The following is a 22322-nucleotide window of genomic DNA, read 5'->3' on the forward strand; positions in this document are numbered from 1 at the left end:
CTGCTGTAATTATACTGTCTCTTTAGCTGTTATTTCAATTGATACAGCTATGGTCTAGGTTTGACCAAATATTACATCTTCCTTAGAGTTCTCCCTTCTGCATATCTTTTCACAATATAAGCTACAATCATTTCTGCTCTTTAGTACTTTCTACAAAATGAATGCTCATTTAATTTATACAATACTACAGTATACTCTAAAATAGTTTCATATTTCATTTAATTCCTTTTATTGACCTTAAAATGTTATACATTTATCAAGGCTTTTCAATTCAAATAATTATGAAAGTCTGATATTTTGCAGGGATTTCCTATAATTATTGAATGTGCAGTCTGACAAGCAGTAATTCCCTAATCCCATTTTCCCAATGTTTCCTTTTCTGTACCCATTTGCCATCATAATACATGAGCTGTATTCAATATAATGAAGTGTTTTTCCCTTCTACGTGGTAGTGTAAGTGTGTTGTTAGTGTATTTAGGTAAGTGGTATTCTCACCAAAGTCACCTATATGGAGAATGTAGGGGGGCTTACCTTTTCCAGAAGACATTCTTTATACTGTGTTACCCTTGGTCATTAGGGGGAGATGAGTTTTAGTCCTATAGGATTATTTGAATGTGTGTAAATTTACATTCAGTCCTTTGTTTTGGAACCTTTTTTATAGATTCTTTCTTGGTGGTACAAAAATATGCTGTGAAGTTCTCATAATTTGAAATATAGACAGTGTAATACATTTTACTCTTTGATATAAGTTGTCCTGACTCCTACTGTGACGTGAAAAGCATTAATATGTCCAACAACCAAATTCAAATTCATATACATAGTTTCCTTTACAGATATGCTATCTGTCACACTTGAACTAGTAAAGCATGTTTTATACATTAATACGTAATAGTCATTTCTTTAGCATCAACATGCATACTTATTAAGCCTATTATTGCTTCAAAACCTGATTGCATTGCATTATATTACACTTGCCTGTCATGAGAAGATACCAGTTAGCCTGATCTAGACAAATCTCATTAAACAATCGCAATGGTGTACAGATTAAAGTCAGTTTATTAAATATTCTTCAACCCTAAGCACTGCCTTGGACCCAAGGCATTCTGCAGGAATATATATATATATATATATATATATATATATATATATATATATATATATATATATATATATATAAGCTCAATGCCAAAAAATGTGCCGTCATCCCCTTTGGGAAAAACCCAGTTCCCATGAATTACCACATTGATGGTAGTCCACTGATCACAGAAGGCGTTATAAGAGATCTGGGAACACAGGTTGACACGTGGTCAGAAAGTCCTTTTGTGTGGCACATCTCATTACTAAGGGTTTTGCATCCAGGAAGAAAGCGGTCATTGTCTCCCTCTACTCTTCCCTCATTAGGCCAGTCATCAAGTACACTGCCCCATTTGGCATGTACCTCACTAGACACCTGCAACAACTGGAGAGGCCGCAGAAGTACCTTACAAAGAGGATCCTGGGCCTTAAACACTTTTCCTAAATGGACAGACTCAAAAAACCCTAACTATTCTCTGCCTCATATCACCTACTTAGAGGTGACCTCTGCTTGACTTACAAACCCATATCTGACCCAATCCCGCCGCACCACACGCTCCAGAGACCTCAACCTCATTATCACGATTAACAGAACATGCTGGAGTGACAGGTTCATAACCCAGAGACTGCCCATGCTCTGGAACAGACTTCCCATACATGTCAAGCAGAGCACCTCACTGACCCTCTTCAAGAGAAATCTTGATGAGTGGATGGGAAACAGAAAATTCACCCCTGGGATAACTCCAGTAGCTCTACTCGACAGAGGCACTGGGAGCTAAGGTCGGGTGGCACTATGCCAGGGTAATCCTATGGCTAGGCTTGTAAAGGCCCAAGGGCCATTAGCCTAGTACACACCTATGAACCTATATGTATATGTATATATGTATATATATATATATATATATATATATATATATATATATATATATATATATATATTTATAACATTAAAAATTATTAGCCAATTCATTGAATGAAAATAGAAGGTAGAATAAAAGTATGAGTGTAGTACAAACATCCCTTATTGTTACAAACCTAGCCATGCCTTTTTGTTGTAAGGTACCATATTTAAAGTATGTAATGTTTTTCTTTAGCTGGTATCACTCCTAAAACATCTTATCTAACTTGATACATGGCAAGATTTTTAATCAGTGAAGTGTTTGAATGATATTCTTCCCTAAATTGTTTGGACAACAGATTAAATTAAAGACTAACATATTATTAACATGTTTTAGATGTCCTAATATTCTTAATCTAACCTTTCAGTTGTTTATCAAATTTAAAAATAAATCACAAGGGCAATTACATCAATAAACTACTTGCTCGTTGTGACAATTAAATCTGCCACCCACTGCACAATTCTGCCCATCAGCACCGCCTAATTTGGTTTAAACTATTCCTGGCTCCACAAAGTCTGATCTTCACTTTTTCCCTTAGAACTGCTCTATCTCTCAATTTAAACACCATATTCTTATTCTAAGGCCCTTCACTGGTCCAATTAAGTAATCCTACAAGTTAGCACTATTAAACCATAAGCACTACTTACTCTTATACTCTCTACGATTACCTTGTCCTCTATTGGTCCGTCTTAAATTCAGTTTCCCTATTACTCTAGCATGTCCAAAGGTCAGTCAATGGTTTCCTCTCCAGTCCAGCTGGTGAATCTGGGAATTTTGAGGCAATGTTACAACTGTCTCATGTACATGGACAACCCTCTCCTCCTCCAAACAGGTTCAAATATATGTGAGAGATGCAACTATTTAGCCAAACTGGAGGCTGAGCTCTCTCATCTCAAAACTGGTGTAACCAGTCAGGAGGAGAAGGTAACCTCACACAACACAATTCCAGTATCACATAGTCCCACCACATCAGTGAACCAAACACATAAATACACAAAAACATACCCGGAGGCTCTAAATAAAAATCTACCTAAGCAACAGAGACCTCCAAAGCAGACATTCAAGTAAACGCTACCTCAAAACAAAACACATACAACACATAACCCACAACGTCAGTGTGCCAAGCAGCCACAGCCCTTAAGGCTGAATAACACACCTGATACTCTTGTTATAGGTGACTCTATTGTCAGACACACTGACGTCCCGCTCACCAGGCTGAATAAAGTGAAGGTCACAGTGAGCTGCCTGTCGGGTGCTAGGATCCGACACATAACGCAAGCACTCAGGTCACTCCAAAGCAAATACAAATATGACTCAGTCATTGTACATGCTGGTGTGAATGGCCTGAGACGTACCTCCCTGGACTACATGAAAAGAGACATAGAGGAGCTCTCTGATCATGTAGCCCAGGCTGGTATGACCCTGACCTTGAGCAGCATCTTACCCTCACCTAGAATGATGCCACAGTACAAAGACAAAATGATCGATTTTAGCAATTGGCTAAAATTTTGGTGTCATTCAAAGGGGATCCAGTGTCTGTCAGCCTGGGATGACATGCTCGACAAGCCACCTTGCTTCGCTAGGGACGGCTTGCACCTGTCACCACTGGGCTTTCGGATATTGGCAAAGGCTCTTGCCACCCCCATAGTACCTTTTTAGGCAAGGCTCAAAAGTCAAACCCACCCCCATAGACAGCACAAGGAACAAGAAACTAAGGGTAATGCTGCTAAATGCCAGAAGTCTTAACCTCAAGATGCACGCACTCGAAGTTCTCCTCAGTATGGAGAACATCGATATGTGTGCAGTGACAGAAACCTGGTTCAAGGCTCCAGAGAGCACCCCAGCACCACCAGGCTATACCTCATATCATGCTTTTCGGCCCCAAAACCCGGACCGAACCACAAAAGGAGGGGGAGTTTCCATATTTATCAAGGATATCCACACCTCCAGGTTAGTGGCATTGCAGGAAGTATCGGAGACCATCCAAGTGCAACTAACAGTGGGCAAGACTGCTTTTCAGTTTATAACATCCTACAGACCACCCTCTCAAAGTCAAGAATCCCATTTGGCTTTCCTGAAAACATTGGAGAACATGAAGATCTCTCCGAACACCATTATATTGGGCGACTTCAACTACCCAAACATTGACAGGGAGCACTACTCAAGCCCCAGCACCTTAGCCCAAAGATTCCTGGAAATTATAAACTCAAATGCTATGGAACAACTAGTCACCACTCCCACAAGAGGGGACAACATACTAGACCTGATCATTACCAACATGGGGACTCTATGCTCCACACCAGAAGTATATCCCTCATTGGTAAGATCAGACCATAAATTAATTTCACTGGATGTCCACATCCCGACCCCACCCCTAGCCCAGAAAACCACAGTGAAAAACTTCTCAAAAGCGAACTTCTCACTTCTCAAAACCGAAGTGGAATCCTTCAAGGCCCCAGGGCCAGTGGAAACTACAGCCCAAACTGCAGAATCCTATATAAATGCATTCTACGGACATCTCCAGGAATGCATGGATCATGCTATCCCAAACAAAACCAAGACCCAATCATCCAAAGGCAGGCATCCAGTCTGGTGGACCCCTGCCATAAATAAACTGTACAACAGAAGGAGGAAGCTACTACATGATAGAGCAAAATCCCTAATAGGGAAGGCATCTCTGATCAGTACTAGCAAAAATTATGATCCTCATAAAATCCTCCAAGACCAGCTTCGAGAGAAAAATTGCACAGGACACCAAAGACAATCATAAGGCTTTTTCAGTTATGTTAGAAACCTGGGATGCAACTCCCAGACTTGTTCTGAGTTGATTCTAAACGACAAAAATACACTGAACCCACAGACATCGCCAATATCCTGGCAGACAGGTTCAGTGCAAACTTCTCCACCCCTCCCCCAAAAGAGCAAGTATCTATCCTGCAGAGGGCTGCCTACCAAACATCTCAGATGCTCAGGTGAAGGCTGCCCTCTCCAAAGCAAAACACTGCTTCCATGGGACCAGATGGCGTCCCAGGTTGCGCCCTATATGAACTACAAGAGGAACTAATCCCTCAAATAAAACAGCTATACAATCTCAGCCTCACTACAGGATATGTGCCCACAGAATGGCGTACAGCAACAGTGGTCCCACTCCACAAAGGTGGAGCCTCTACAGACCCTGGAAACTATCGCCCCATAAGCCTGACTAGCTTAGTCTGCAAGGCTATGGAGAGGATCATCATGGAGCTCATAAACAAAGACATTGGGGACCTACAGACACTAGATCCTACCCAGTTCGGCTTTGTCAAGGGCAGATCCTGCCTTTTGAACCTGATTGACTTCTTTGAAACAGTCACCAAAGCCATAGATGAAGGGAAGGTAGTCCACACAGCCTATCTGGACCTTGCAAAGGCATTTGACACAATACCCCAGTCGGGCATCGTAGATAAGCTATCCAGCTTAAATATAAACCCCTATGTCACAAGATGGGTCGCAAACTGGCTCAAAGACAGAACCCACAGAGTGAGAGTTGCTAGAGTCATGTCAGACTTGAAACCGGTCACAAGTGGCGTCCCACAGGGTTCTGTCCTGGGACCACTCTTGTTCGGTATATACTTTTCCTAGCTACAGGCAAACGTGGGAGGACTATGGCTCACCAAGTTCGCAGACGACTGCAAACTGGGCGCCATAATCAACTCTCCAGCTGACACAAACATCCTTCAAAAAGGTCTCACAGAGACAGATTACTGGTGCCAGCGCCATGGTTTAAAGCTAAATGCCAAAAAATGTATAGTCATACCCTTTGGCAAAAACAATGTGCCCACAAATTACCACATAGGCGGAAACCCATTAAGTACAGAGAAAGTTATTAGGGACCTGGGGACCCAAGTTGATAGCAACCTCTCCTTTGAAAACCACATTGCCAAAGTGGTTAGAAAGACCTTCTACATAGCCCACCTCATCTCGAAGGGTTTCACATCTAGATCAAGAGAGGTAATCATGCCCCTTTATTCATCCCTCATCAGGCCCATCATAGAATACAATGCCCCTTTTGGGATGTACCTTACCCGACACCTGCAGCAATTAGAAAGACCCCAAAAGTATCTCACCAAGAGGATCAAGGGTCTCAAACAGATGCCATATGCTGCTCGGTTAAAAAAACTCCAGCTCTACTCAGTTGCATACCGCCTACTTCTAGGCGATCTATGCCTGACATACAAAGCTATGTCAAATCCAGAATTAATGGACATGCTCCACCTCAGTAAATTTAAATCCCTTAGAGCCACACGCTCGAGGGACTTGAACCTCAGCACAGAAATAAATATAACTTGCTGGAGGGACAGGTTAATAACACAGAGGCTCCCTTCGCTCTGGAATAGAATTCCAGTTCATGTGAGGCAGAGCACCTCACTGAATCTCTTCAAGAAGAATCTCGATAAGTGGATGGGGGATCTTAGGTTTGTCCCAGGGATTACTCCCGTGTCACTATTAGACAGAGGCACAGTAAACTAAACCTTAAAAAGGGCACAGTATACTCAAATCAAGGGGTGGCGTAAGCCATACAGAATCGGGCTAGGCTTATAATTGCCCCAGGGCAGATAGCCTAGTATGAACCTATAAACCTATGAACCTATGGTCTAGTATCGCACATAGACACAAAGAACAGATGCCACAGGCAAAAGTGGCTACCTCAGTTTCATTATCTACTGGAATTCGTCAGCAGTACCTGACAACAGCAATCTGTCCAGTAAGCTGAATTTATAAAAGGATTTATTGAGCCATGCTTTCATGTTATGTCCCTGTTTATTATGATTCCCAATGCTGAAGGGATTTTGATGCTTAGTTTTTTGTTATGTATGAATGTGTACAAGGAGAAATGGATTGACTTTTTATGCTACTTACTAGAGCTGGTGTTGGAGAGTGATGCATTTATATTTCATGGGAAGTATTATGTACAACTGTCTGGCATGGCTATGTGCCCACCATGTGCCAACAGCTATGCCAACATGGTGATGGCTAAATGGGAAACATATGTAATTTTTAAAAATCATCTTGCTGTGCAGTCCTTGAAATTTTATCGACGTTTTGTTGATGATCTCTTTTTGTTATGGAGTGGAGATGAGTCCAGTTTACATGCATATATAGATTACTTTAATGCAAGTAGCACTTTTTTAAGGTTTATGGGGAATCACTCTGATATAAGTATTGACTTTTTAGATATCAGAGTTACACTGAGAGAGAATGGTCTGTTTCATATCAATAAATTTCAGAAAGAATGTCAACATGCTACTTTTGTACATAGGACAAGCATGCATCCCCAGCATGTATTTAATAATGTTTCGAAGGGGCAAGCTATAAGATGTTCAAGGTTTACTGATAGAGATAGTGATTTTGAGAATGAACTGAAAATTCTGGAGGGTGATTTCTCAAATAGGGGTATAAGAGGAAAGATATTATGGTGGCATGTGACCAGGTCAGGAACCTTAGGAAGGATAAGGCGAGTCCTTACTACTCAGCATATAAGTGCAACAATTCTAAGTCAATTAGGAAGCACAATAATGTAGCACTAGCATTTACATATACCAATGGCAGTAACAGGATGAGATCCATTTTAGAGAGAAATTGGCATGTACTGCGAGCTGATAACCAAGTGGCTAAATTGGTGGGGGATAAACCAGTTGTGGTTTATAGGAACACTAGGTCACTTAGGCAAAGGCTATGTTATCCAAAGAGTGTTGATGGTAGGACAAGCCAGTCTTATGGCAAAGGAAAAAGAAATGCAATAATTGTAACTTCTGCACATATTTATCAGAAGAGATGGTATTTGAGCATCCTGATACAAAGAGGACGTATGACATTAAAGTTGACACAGATTGTAATAGTAAAAATCGTGTATATCTTTCTTGCTGTACATGTTACAAGTCTTTCTATATAGGAAAAACAAACAGACACTTGAGGGAACATGTAAGGGACCATATTTACTGTATGAAAAGTAGGTACACATATAGTGCTATTGCAAAGCATATGCTTGACATAGGGATGGATCATCAGTTTCGATTCAGTGTATTAGAGATAGTTGGGGGTGACAGTAGGATGGGAAATATAACCAATGTAACAGAAGAGAAGGAACTGAAATGGATTGTCAACTTGAAAGCACATTTAGGGCAAGGGTGGAATGACCATATAGTGATCACACCCAAACTTAAGAGTAGGAATTTGTTAAAATGATTGTATTGATAGGAGATGCACACTTATATTTGTTATAGTTGTTATATTTATGTCTTTGTGTGCTAATGGCAGTGTTTATTTTATTAATGTTATTACATTTTTAGAAATGTTATTATTTAGAGTATGTGTCTTTAATTGTTAGTTTTTTTCCTTATTTGATATGTGACCTATGATATCATGAAGAATGGGGACATTGGCTTGGTCATTTTAAATTGGTTTACAGTGGTTTTGCTATTTAAATCAATGTGAGTTGTGAGTTATTATGGTCTGCTGAAGCAAATGTAAGATTTGTGAAAGCGCTTACCAGTTCGTTCAGCTGTGCAATAAATTTTCATCTTTTATTAAGATATCATTTTGATCTGTTGATTATCTGTGGTGATTATCTGCTGTGTGCTGCTTGGAGCATTGCCTTGGAAGTACTTGCTTATTTTTTTGTGCTTGGTAGCAGCTGTCAAGAAGTGGAGGTTCTGTTACACATGAATTTATAAAATGATTTTGTGAGCCTTGCTTTCAAAACTGCTCTGTGGACTTAGTCACTAACTAAGCATTATGGATAATGTTTATGTATGATGGAAAACATTCTTGTACAAATGGAGCACACCTAACAACAAATCTATATTTTATGGCTGTAATTATATAGTCCTACACAAATCCCATATCTTCTGTGTAATGCAGATTACATATTACAACAAGCAGCTCTGACATCAGTGTGTTATAATATGTGCTGGTCATAACTTCTACTTGACAGCATCTGTGTTGCTCCTTTATAAAGCTACCCATATTGTCCAGAATCAAAGCAGATAATTTTAGCTCTTAGGAATTCTTTACAAAGCAATGAATTGATTAGATCCTCGGAATAACACTAGTGACCATAATAAACATTTTTTGTAATTTCTTAAATCATGCAGTCAGTGATGTGTTTAACTATAAGGAAACAATCAACATGTCTAGTCTGCCCTTTAAGCATGTTTAAAATTCCACCTCACCTCCAACCCTCCCTTCCCTCTCACACTTTTTCTACTTATGTATTGACCTCTCTAATGCCTCTTTAGATAGCATCCTAAACATTGATTCCACCAGTCCATTTAATGAAAAGAGCTCCTCTTATCTCTAATCATATGATTTCCCCTTTATTCTTCATCAAGACTCCTTCTAGCAGAGTGATGTCCCACTCTTGTCTGGCCACCAAAATTGAAAACAGTGTTCAATATTTGTGATCTGACCAAGATTACATGGTTTAGATGTAAGCATTAACACCTTGGATTTACTTAGGTAAAATCTTGTTTTGATGAGCTAATTAAAATGATTTAGAAAAAAGCTGAAGAAGATATTGTAAGAATTAAATGTTCGTGTAGACTAAACATTGTATTGCAATATCCTTTACCATAATACAGCATACTTCATTAGTTACCGAATACCTGTCAGTGTTGAGTTTAGGGCCAGTAAGAAAGGAGTAGGGCAAAGGAGACAACCCTGATGGCCTCCCTGTATCTAGTTATCAATGGGAGAATCACAATCATTCATTCCTAAGTCATATAATGTTTTATTAAACTGTATTTGATGAAATAAATAACTCTGAAATTTTCAAAAACTCAAGAAGGAAGATTAGATTTTTATATTAACAGTAACAAATGCATTGTGCATATTTACTGAACAGAATAATGCCTTTTGTCTAATGCCCTGATTATCTGAGTGTGAATAGTCAGAGCTTGCAAGTATGGCTAGCCATAGCCATCCTCTTAGCAGGATTAAATACAAACTAATTAGTATAATTAACAAATGAAAAAAAAAACATTAACAATTAGGCATTCATGTATTTAGCCACAGTTTATAATCAGAATTTAATAATGGACTTAGGTTATTTTCCATAGATTTATGACCTCTTTTTGGTTTTGGAATTATGGTAACTTTAGCCAAAGAGAAGCATAGCTCTATGCTATGATAAGTGGTGGCCAGTTATCTGTATCAGTTTTAACAAATATAGCTACCCCTCCTTAAATAAAATACTAATAATTTGTAATATTCTGCTGGGAGTGTATCAGGTTCTGGAGTTTTATGAATTGTAAAGCTGAAATTATACTTTGAATTACTTCTAAACTAATCTGAGTGGAAGAATATATGTACTCTGATTGTCCATATTGTGTTTTGAAAAATATCTGATCTCAGTATTAAGATGGGTCAGAATATCTACCAATTTCTTTGTAATAATTTGAGTAGGATTCCACAGTATACATTGAGTTATTTAAAAGCTTATCCCCATTCGTTATATGCTGAATAAAAAGTTGGGCCATAAACTTTCTGAGTGACAGTCAGTAAAACATCCATTCCACCTCCACTATTCAAAAATTGATAATAGGGCCTCCTATAAGACTGAATGGAAAAGGAAAATTCTTCTTTCTAAATATTCTTTAAATTATTATGAAGCTGATTTTTGACCGGAACATATTTCTTTCACTTGACAAGAAGCAGGATTGTAACAACCTCAAGTTGGCTATTCAAGTTATCAAAAAATAGCCTTTCTTATATTCCAAAGTCAGTATCCTTTCTTCTTTTATTAACCTATATATCATGTGGATCAAAATTTGCACTACATAAGATATAAATGCACTCCCTTTATTATTGAATCAAACTGATTGTGAGTAATTAAAATACCAGAATTCTGATATTAATCTTAAGAACTTTCTTAATAGATAAAAGTTGGAAATTTGAATTAAGTACATTTTCTAAGAAGGTCCTGAGATATGTTCACATTCCTAGACACTCTACAAAAATGACAATAAAAATAACAAGGAAATAAAGAAATAAGCAAGTCCGGAGTTTTTTTTTTTTTTACATTTAAATGTGTAAATCTCCTTGAAAGGCAATATTTATAATTCCAAAAGTCAAACAGATTATTTGACTCCAGAAAATCTGTCCTCATCCTCCAGTTATCTTTAGTCGGCTGTGTGCCAAGCAGAACATTAAAGTAACCTGCAAGAATTAGGCTATTGCCTTCCACAGACTGCATCCATTCTTATCATTTGTTCAAAAAACTATTGCATCCAGCAAAAAAGGCCATAAATATACCCTATCATATAAATCAGACCCTTTTGTTTCACCTTTAAAAACTAAATTCTCTCTCCTTCATCTATAGATTTTTCCTTATCTGATTTTTGGAAATGTGTAATATAATAGCAATTCTGACTGATTTATTTCTGTTTGACAAAAACACAGTAAACATAACACCTTTACATAAGTCAACAAATATTTTTCCCTTGGCAAAGTGACTGAATTATTATATTTTGCTTTAACTAAGATTTTTTTTCTTTATGAAAGTGCTTCTTTCAGCAAGAACACGATACAGCTATAGAAGTATCCTTTGAGTCTAGTAATAATGTTTTGTTTATGTCAGTTTTTTGAAAGAAGACTATCTGCTTATGTTTAACAATGTACAGTATTTTATACTAGATGCATAGAAGGTTTGCTTATTACTTCTGAGAATGCTTGTGAATTATGGAATTTTTCAGTTATTTTAACAATTATTTTCTTCTCAGATTTACTGTAGAGATTCTGCAATACATATATTTATTTTATTTATTATTTATCGCATTTGTTTACCGGGAAAGTCCACTGGGCCTTGGAGAGCCCATTTTCAGAGGAAGCCCGAGGAGAAAAGCTCTACATACAAATTATACAGAAAATACAATTTCAGTTACATAAATGACTAGAAGGCTATACTTTACAGATTATACAGAAAATACAATTTCAGTTACATAAGTGGCTAGAAGGCTATACAGTAACAATAACAGGCATGGATTTTAAGATAACACAGTATAATGTACATGGCAGAATTAACACTGTATTAACAATAAGTAGCTGAGAAATGGATTGACGAGGAGAATAACAGTGCATAAAAGACAGGGGGGAATAGGTTCAGGAGTGATAGTAAGGTAGGTATAGAGAGAGAGGGTGGGTATCAAGGTTGGGTAGGTAACAGGGGTGGGCACGCACAGCTGGGATGGTTAGAGTGCTGGTTGGCTAGAAAGAAGAGGATGGGAAAGAAGTTGGAGAAAAAAGCAGAGGGGTAGAGTCAGGGTAGCAGTGTCTAGAGAGAGTTATTTTTGGCATAGGCATAGCCAGCAAGAGGAGAGATGTTAATATAACATTGCCTCCCATCCAGATCCCATGTATCATATCTGAAAAAACACATTTTGCCTAGTGGGCTTACTAACTTAAACAAATAAAAATAAAAAGAAAATATAAGATAAAATATATATTGTATAGCAGGCAATTAAAACAACATTGCATTGAAAGCCTACACGCACTTTTATACATACAAAAAGCTCCTCCTCCTCCCCCCTTGCACAGAGTATCCTATGATTAATTTTTCAGGGCAGAAAGTAAACTGATCATTAGCAGAAGATTTTGATAGGGTAATGGAGGATAACAGATGTGGACAGTCTAGTCATGAATACATACATTTATTTTGATTGGCAAAACAGTATTTAGTTGCTCAAGTAAGAACATTTTTCATTCTCATAGTGGTATTTTTGTGATAGAATATACATCAGTGGTATATAAGATTTTTTAAAGAGGTGGCATATTTCAGTGATGGCTAATGTCCTACATCCCTGGCAAGATAAAAGAAACAAAGTATTCCACATACAGTACCAGGATATTTACTTTCCAGGAGTGCATTTTTATTTGTGCTATTATTACCAAATGGGTGCATTCACATACAATTATTGTAACACATGCACTTACACAGAAATATCTGTCTTATTGGAGATGAATGGTAAAATACATTATCTTAAACAGTTATTATATTTACTATGCTGGAAAAGTTATGCATAGTATTGCCACAGCTGTTGGAAACATATAGCCAATACCATTACACAATTTAAAGCATATATGCAAAAAACATCTGAGAGCCACAGAACATGACAGTTATAATAATGCAGTTACAAAACACTTGAAGATGTGCATACCAAGAAAGATTGATGTATTTCATTGTACAGATGAGTTTTCTGTCAGTAGTTTGTTGCACTGCACAACAGAACATAAGAAGAAGTACTTAAGAAGATTAGAAGCACTTTATATTTTAAAATATGAATCAATGTTCCCAAAGGGAATTAATACTGATTTGCTATCTCATATTTTAAATATTACTAATGTTTGGTATTAAAATATAGAACATAGGTTCATAGGAAGCTACTAGGCTATTGGCCCTAGGCCCTATATAAGCCTAGCCAAAAAGCTACCCTGGCTTTCGCCACCCAAGAAGATTATTTTCCTGTGGCCCTGTCGAGCAAAGCCACAGAGGTGATCCCCAGGGTGAATTTCCTATTTCCCATCCCCTTATCAAGATTTTTCTTGAAGAGTGCTAATGAGGAACTTTGTTTGATATAGATAGGTAGTTTTTCCAGAGTATGGGAAGTCTCTGAGATAGGAATCTATCCCTCCAGCATGTTCTGTTTATTGTGGTGACAAGGTTTAGGTCCATAGAGCATGCAGCTCAGAGGGATTGGGATTTCTTTAAGTGGAGCATGTCCAACAGTTCTGGGTTTGACATAGCTTTGTATGTTAGGCAGAGATCACCTCTGAGTTGGCAATATGCGATGGAGTAAAGCTGGAGTTTTTTTGAGACGGTCTGCATAGGGCATCTCTTTGAGGCTGGTAATCCTCTTTATGGGGTATTTCTGTGGCCTTTCCAGTTGTTGTAGATGTCTTCTGAGGTACATACCAAAAGCTGCGTTGTACTCTATAATGGGTGTAATGAGTGACGAGTAGAGGAGTTTCGATTATGGCTCCTAGTTTGCAGTCATCTGCGAACTTTGTTAGCTAAAGACCTTCTGTGTTAGCCTGTACTTCAGAAAAGTAGATACCAAACAGGAGAGGACGCAGTACTGAACCCTGTGGTACTCCACTTTTCACTGGTCTGAAGTCAGATTTGGAGTCTGCTACTTTCACAGTGTGGGTTCTGTCAGTGAGCCAGTTGGCAACCCATCTTGTGGCATAGGGATTTATACCTATGCATTGAGATATGATGTTTTAAATAGTTATTTGATTAATCATCGATTAATTGTGTTTTAAAAGGTGGCTGTCACAAGATACTGTATATCCCTAAGAAGTCTGTAAGCTGAGGTGTGAGCACTTTTTAGTAAAACAAAGTTCATTGGCGGTGGCAAGATCTTTTTGTTGTTTACATTTCAAGGATATTATCATGTCTGTTCATTCCAATAAATATGATCCTTTTCATCTTAGCTGTTTCTTTTCATTCTTCCCAGTCTGTCTTTCTCCTCCTGTGCTGAAATACACACCTTTTCTCTGTCTTAACTTCTAGGGCACTTCTGCTAAGTTCTGACCCTTCACACTCTCTGTCACATGCATTTGTTCATGACATTGTGGTGTTCCTTCTTTCCGACCTCATTGTCATTTTTTCTGCACTTTTTCAGTAGTGGAAGTTACGTATTGGCATCTTATAGTGTAATTATTCTGTCCGTACTCAGCTGCACATGCCCAACACCTGGAGATGAAAGACTGGAGGCTGACATAATGCTCCGATCAATTCCATGGTTAATCACATACTGTAAATCAATGAATGAATACAGTTCCAGTGTTAAAACTGTTTAGGGTCTGTATATCTTTTATATGATTAGCAAATGACAACAACTGGTAACTATTTGTCAAAGCCACAGTTCTTCATATCTAGAAACCCATCACTGATCTCAATAGCTATTTTACCCAGAAAGTTGATTATATTTTATTCATATTGTGAGGAGATATTTTGATTTATAGTATGCTCATATTAATCAAATATTTCTGTAGGTCTGATAAAGTAATATATATATATATATATATATATATATATATATATATATATATATATATATATATATATATATATATATATATATATATATATATATATAAAATCAACGTATGTTTTAAATAAATATAAAGTAACATAAATCTGTTATATTAGAAATGAAACACAAACATGGAATGCTCTGTGGAGTTTATCTCTGTGAAAAGATGAACAGCATTTTTTAGGTAAATGTTGGTTTAAAGGAGAATTCATGAGATATTCAGATAATTCAGAAAAGAGTTTGCTGTTGCCAGGGCCTGATCCAGCACTAGGTGACCTACATAGCCACCTAGGACCCTATGCTGACGGGGGGTCCCACCCCAACAAATTTTAAAAAAAGAAAAGTTTTCTTACTTCAGCAACTGCATACTGTCGCTTCATGAAGTAAAAAAAGTTTTCCTGTAATTGTGTGCTCTGGCTTTAAAAAACTGAAACAAAAAAATACATCCACATAGTGCTTCTTTCTACTTTCAGACAATAAAGCAGGAGCAAGCATGTAGAGATGGCATGGTGAGAAAAGTTTTGAATGCAGCAAAAGCAGGTATTTGGAATTAACAACCAGCAACTCATGCAGCACTTTTGTTAACTAGACTATCGGGAAGTATGACAAGCAAGGAGTGTAAGAACAAGAGGTACAACCAGCATTTCTTTTGATGAAAGGTGTTAGCCAGAGAATCCATCGATTTAGCATTCATTTTGATGGTGGCAAGTTCACTACGGCGGGTGTATTTTTAATGGCAGGTGTTAGCCAGAGAATCCTTCATGTAGTGTTAATTTTGATGGCAGAAGGTTCATTTTGGTGTGTGTATTCCATCCATGCAACATTCATTTTGATGGCAGATGGTTTTGGTGGATGTATTTTTGATGATGGTGTTAGCTAGAGAATCCATCCATGCAACATTCATTTTGATGGTGACAGGTTCATTTTGGTGTGAATGTTAGCTGGAGGATCCATCCATGCAATGTTCATTTTGATGGCAGCGGGTTCATTTTGGTGTGCGTTTGTTAGATAGAGAATCCATCAATGCAGCATTCATCTTTGATGGTAGCAAGTTTGTGTGTTAGCCGAAGTATCCATCCATGCAGTATTCATTTTGGTGTGTGTGTGTGTGTGTGTGTGTGTGTGTGTGTGTGTGTGTGTGTGTGTGTGTGTGTGTGTGTGTGTGTGTGTGTGTAAAATGCACCACCTAGTTATGGGGCTTGTTAGAGTCAAACCCTGTATGTTGGGTAGAGGGATTAAGAGCCTTAATCCAACAGCCAGACTCAGTTTCATCTGGCACATGAAATACGTTTTGATGCAGAACCTGTTATTTTAACATTCTAAGTGATTTAGAATAGTTTACAGAGAAGCCATACCGAGGTTAAAAATGTGATGTAATTTTCCTGCAAGCATTTGACCTACCCCCAAAAGAATAAAACGACCTGCAATAATATTCCTGATTTGCGTATGACCTGTGGGTTGTTGAACAAAAGCTACTGCTACAGTATTTGTATTATCTCTAATTGTTTTGCTTTATTTCATTGCACCAAAGAATTACTACATCCATTAATAGTCCTAAACATGTTTTGCAGTACCTTTTTTAGATCCATCAGAAATGCAAAGGTTTTGACACTTGTCAATTCATATAGGCTGTAATATTTAGAGAGATGATCAGAAACATCTGATATTCAGCAACCCTTATGTAGTCAGTGTTGGATATTATTCTAGTACAGTTTTCTCTACAAGATCCAATTGTAATGATTTTCTGCATTTAGTTAAAAGCTGTTGGTCTACCTCTGACTTGTTAATAAGCCACTTCCTGTGGCAAGGGTGCAGGGTTTAAATCTTTCCACTGCCATGTGACATTGAACAAGTTATTTAACCAGACAGTACTTTGGAGAAATTGGGAATTTGTGCTAGGCTCCTTAATGATCTCCGGGCTGCATTCCTAGTGACTGTGAACCTGTTGTTGTTGTTTCCAGACATTTCCTATTGCATAGCTGATTTAGTTCAGGAAATGTGGTTTTAGCAGCAGCACGCCATTCTTTTTAATGCAGCACAGACAATTTATTCTTCAAGGGCAGCAGATACTCAATTTGTAAAAGAAGCACTTAAATGTAAAGGTGTTTGCCAGAAGCAACCACAGCCTTAGTAACAGCTCTGTTTAATTGGAGCTATTCAAATAACTTTTACTTATGCAGAAATTGCATATATTGACTTAGAATATGCTGTCAGGTGGTTGATATTTTCATGCTCTTATAAATAGTTTTTTATTTAAAATGTGCTATGCGGACAGTTGTCTTTATACAGTTTCATGTAGTTCATCCAAAGCTACCTATAAAGTACATGTAATTTATTTCTTCTTAACAATAATGGATGTACGCAGTCAACAAAGTGACTATAACTGCTTGCGGAAGTAGGGGGTTCTCTGTGGATGAAAGTACGTTATGCTTTATAATCTGCTCATTTTTAAACAGTCAGTCTGGCTTTGTGTATGTGTGAGAATTAAGCTGGAATACTATGGATACTGTATGTTTGTGTGAACCTAATGGTTAAGGTGTTTGCCTTACAAACACAAGGTGCAGGGTTTGAGTCTCACAAGGGATAATTGGCTAGGCTTGCAAGGGCAGTTAGCCTAGTACTAACCTATTTATTCATTTGAAATATGTAACTTTGGTCATTATTATTATTTTATTTTTAGGTCATTATTATTTATATTAATTTTTTGACACTCACATCTGAGAAGAATACAGTCAACAATGTGGCTATAATTGTTGGGTTTGGAGGATGTCTGTGAATGGGTCCCCTTGTAAACATCACAATTTCAAAACATCGAACCTCTGATTACCAAAGACCAGAGGATCGAAGTTTTAATATATCGAACCAAAAAAAATCTAAAACATAAAAACATCTTATTTCATGTTTTTGCAGGGGGGCAAGCCCCCTGCACTCCCCAGACCCCCTGCTACTTAAATATACCAACTCTGAGATTGCACTACTGTAAAGAAAATGGTAAAGTTCCCATTACACACTGTACGTGATCTCCATTGACAAGATTCGATATTTCAAAACTTCGATCTTCTGGTCTTCACTAATCAGAGGTTCAGTATTTTGAAATTTCAGTATTTAGAAGGGGACCCTGTGGATACAAATGTACACACAATACTCCACTGGCTAGATGCATTTTCAATTGATGTGAGTTTCAAGGCAAGAGAATTTCACTGCTCCTCATCATAAATCTGTTTTCAATATAAAATATTTTTTTAGCAAAAAGCCATCAGTGTCTGTGCTATAAAAAAATGAAATAAATGTTTTTAAAATCAAATCTGTGTAAGCATTTTAAAAGTAAAGAAGAAGAAAGCAGTATACATGCCCACAGGTTTGAAAAGTGTTTATGGTAAATGGGGAGAGACTGCCAAGTAATGGGACAGTGTGTGTGTGTGTGTGGGGGGTTGGAGCATTACCCTACGTAGGGCCAGTTTTTACCATGATCTGGCTGCAGTAGTTGCTGAACTGATATATTTGTTTGGTTTAATTTGGTTTCTTTTAGGAACTGAGAAGAAAGTTGAAGGAACGGTGACTGACTAGAGAAGCTTTCTTGAGGACTCTGGATGCAGATCTGTGCAAGGCTTTTCCTTTTTGGAGTATAAAAATTTCATGAGGGAGGAAATCTAGATTTGGAATTTGTGTTCTAATAGGCAATTTTTCAATGAGTGAAATGGTCTGACAATTTGTAAGCAATACTAACTAAACCTGAAGACCTTACAACAAACATAGGTAGTTTAAGAAAGGGCACTGCCCATGTCTGTAACAAAGTAGAGCAGCTTAAGCAAAAGTAAGTCATATAAATCAGTGTACAGTAACCACTGAAGGTAGATTGGGCTGGTGGGTAAGGCAATCAGAAGAATGTAAATTGCTGTCACATTACTGCAAGACAAGCGGGCTGTTTATTTTAGAATCATTCTATCTAGAAAATATAATTTTGGAGTAACAGGTGTTTGAGATAGCACTGAAGGTAACTACTCACATTTCCTTCTTTGAAAGCAGGCAAAGGGCTTTAGGAGCTGATGGGAAAGGTTGGGCTTTCATAGTGAGTGGGATAGTCATATAGGAGCGTCTAGAAGCAACCCATAGTGCTCTGGGCGCTTGTAATAATGCAGCATAGTTACCGCTTGAAGAAACAGATACTGAGACAGAGTTTAGTGATTTATACCCAGAATGTCTGAGATGATAAAGACTTCTCAGACAAGGTGCAAATAAGAAAGAGCATTGTTTTTTTATTCCCATTTGTTATATAAGAACAGAAGATGCAGGTGTTAGACTAGTGTATCAAGCTTCACCATGAGTTACATTGCAGAGCAAGACATTCTTTTGTAAGCGTTTGGAAGAGTCTGTTCCCATGTATATTAACATGGTAAAAGGAAAGTAAAAGTGATGTCATGTGGTGAGAACACGGGATACAAGAACAGATGTAGCCACTAAGAAGATTCAACATAATTTACCCCTGCCCCCTCCACCTCCTCCAAGTCAAAAAACAACCAGAGAGTAATTCAAAGCAGCTGATAGGTACTGGAAGTCAACAAAAAAACACAGCCAGAGGAAAGAGCCGAGGAAATGATGACAAAAAAGAGCAACACTTCAGTCACATGATGAATGACAACAACAGACCTGTAACCATATACAAAAATGAGGGAATCTAAATGTCCTGGATGAATTTGCAAAAGATCAATATCTGCACGGTTCTTCTAGACCATGAGACAACACAGAATACACCACCTCAGTGGGTGTTTGATAAGTAAATGTCACACGTTATTGATGCCCTTTCCAGATAAGTGAGGTATGGTATAATGTGGTCCACAGGGGGAAGACTATGGACCACCTTCTGCTTTGAGATAGCCATTCATTGGAAGGGGAGTCAGGTGTCCAGGGGATGCAGTGCATTGATGTCAAGTTTGTTTTGCAAAAATGGGGGGGGGGATTATTTCCATCAGCTCCATTTGATTAATATAATCTGTTTGCAGGTCTGTAGCTTTTCATTTGGGTTCACACTTTGAGAGTCAGATTTTGGGATAGATTGTAATGGTATTCCAGTAAGAGGGACAGCTAAAAAAGGGCACTTGACATATCCAGTGGGTAAAGCTGCTGAAAATTCCCTTCTGCTTATTTTACAGTAAACTGAGTAATGTTTGCAAGTGGCAAGACTTTTTATGAATTTATAATGTAGTATTGTTATAGAACTCATTACTTATTTTGTATTTGTATTGTCTGTTATGTATTTCTGTTGTCATGTACGTAGATGTTGCAGTCTTGGGTGTGTTTTTATCTGCTCACAATGTGTTACATCTATATATGCATATGCAATGGGCAGACAGAGTCCTCCTTGTCTGACCTCTCTACATGGAGATCATATTATATCTGTGCTCCTGATTTTGCAGAATGTCATTAATTGTGTCTCATATATTTGCCCTGTCTCACGTAAAATGTTTGATTTTCATATAAATCACGCAGGAGTATACACAATCAATTATTCTAAATATTAGATTTCATACTTATTGTTCAGGAAATGCATGTTGATAAAATCTTTTTAAGTGAATTAGAGTAATATTTACAAACTGGCCCTGATCTGGTAATTTGCCCCCCTTATTTTGGCTGTGTCCCTGATTCTTAAGCAAAGAATTTGAGAGCTTTGAGAACACCCCAATTTCTAAATGGCTATTAGTTCATTTTTTGGTTAGACTTGAGGAACTTGAAGATTTCATTAACTCCAGCTGGTAGCTAATTGTGTTTTTGATAGCCTGTATCTTCTGCGCCAGCCCTCCACTACACCCTGGTAGCTTGTCTTCTTAAAACAAAACCTTCTTCCTGTTGCTTGACACCTGAGGTCCTCTTGTGAGCAGATTCCCTTAATCCAATTCTCCAGCTGGAATTCTTCCAGACCTTCTCCCTTGTTACTAGTGACAGTTGTGTTGATGTTGTTTTGTTACAACTGAAAACCTCAGACTCTATTAATGTTTGTGAGGGCAAATGTGAAAGGCAATTTTCTCAATTCATTTGGGCTGTTCTGCTTTTTTTTTTTTTTTTTTTTTTTTTTTGCAGTGCTTCTGTATGTACCTGCCCGCAGAGTAGAACTTTTCCAGACATTTTCTGTCAACCCCTTGGTGGGACTTAGTGGTACTGACCTCAGCAGCGAGGTGGGCAGTGAGCATCCTTCCTCCTATTCAACCTAGTATCCTTGTGGGGTCCTATACTTCTCATTGACCAATTTCTCTGATCTAGAATACAGATATTTAATGTTCATCTTCATTTATGGTTTACAGTTTTAATGTAAAGCTAATGGTCAGATGAAATCCTGACTTAAGACTAAACTGCTCAACTACCTTGCAATGTGGATGTTTTTATTCCAGCAATAAAACAATCTTAGAATACATTGAGCTCACAAAGCCTATCTTCCTACATCTTTTTTTATCATTTCATCTTGCCTATGTGTAGAGAAGTAGGAAGCCTCTGGCAGTTTTAGTGGTCATTGTTTGATATTATAAATATACACACACATAGAAAAGATGTTCAGCAGGTAAAGGTGATAAAGGATAATGAGCGAAACATACTTACAAGCGAGAAGAGTGTGTTGAGCAGATGGAAAGAGTACTTTGAGGGGGTTCATGAATGAAGAGAATGAGAGGGAGAGAAGGTTGGCTGATGTGGGAAAAGTGAATCATGAAGTGCAATGGATTAGCAAGGAGGAAGTAAGGAAAGCTATGAAGAGGATGAAGAATGGAAAGGCTGTTTGTCCAGATGACATACCTGTGGAAGTATGGAGGTGTTTAGGTGAAATGGCAGTGGAGTTTCTAACCAGATTGTTTAATGAAATCTTGGAAAGTGAGAGGATGCCTGAGGAATGAAGAAAAAGTGTTTTGGTACCGATTTTTAAGAATAAGGGTGATGTGCAGAGCTGTAGTAACTACAGAGGGATTAAACTGATCAGTCACAGCATGAAGTTATGGGAAAGAGTAGTGGAAGCTAGGTTAAGAAGGGATGTGATGATTAGTGATCAGCAGTATGGTCATGCCGGGAAAGAGCACTACAGATGCCATGTTTGCTCTGAGAGTGTTGATGGAGAAGTACAGAGAAGGTCAGAAGGAGTTGCATTGTGTTTTTGTAGACTTAGAGAAAGCATATGACAGGGTGCCTAGAGAGGAGTTGTGGTATTGTATGAGGAAGTCGGGAGTGTCAGAGAAGTATGTAAGAGTGGTACAGGATATGTACGAGGGTAGTGTGACATCGGCGAAGTCTGTGGTGG

This window comes from Protopterus annectens, chromosome 14.part0 (assembly GCF_019279795.1).
Source record: "Protopterus annectens isolate FY-2018-M chromosome 14.part0, PAN1.0, whole genome shotgun sequence".
Lineage (NCBI taxonomy): Eukaryota > Metazoa > Chordata > Ceratodontiformes > Protopteridae > Protopterus > Protopterus annectens.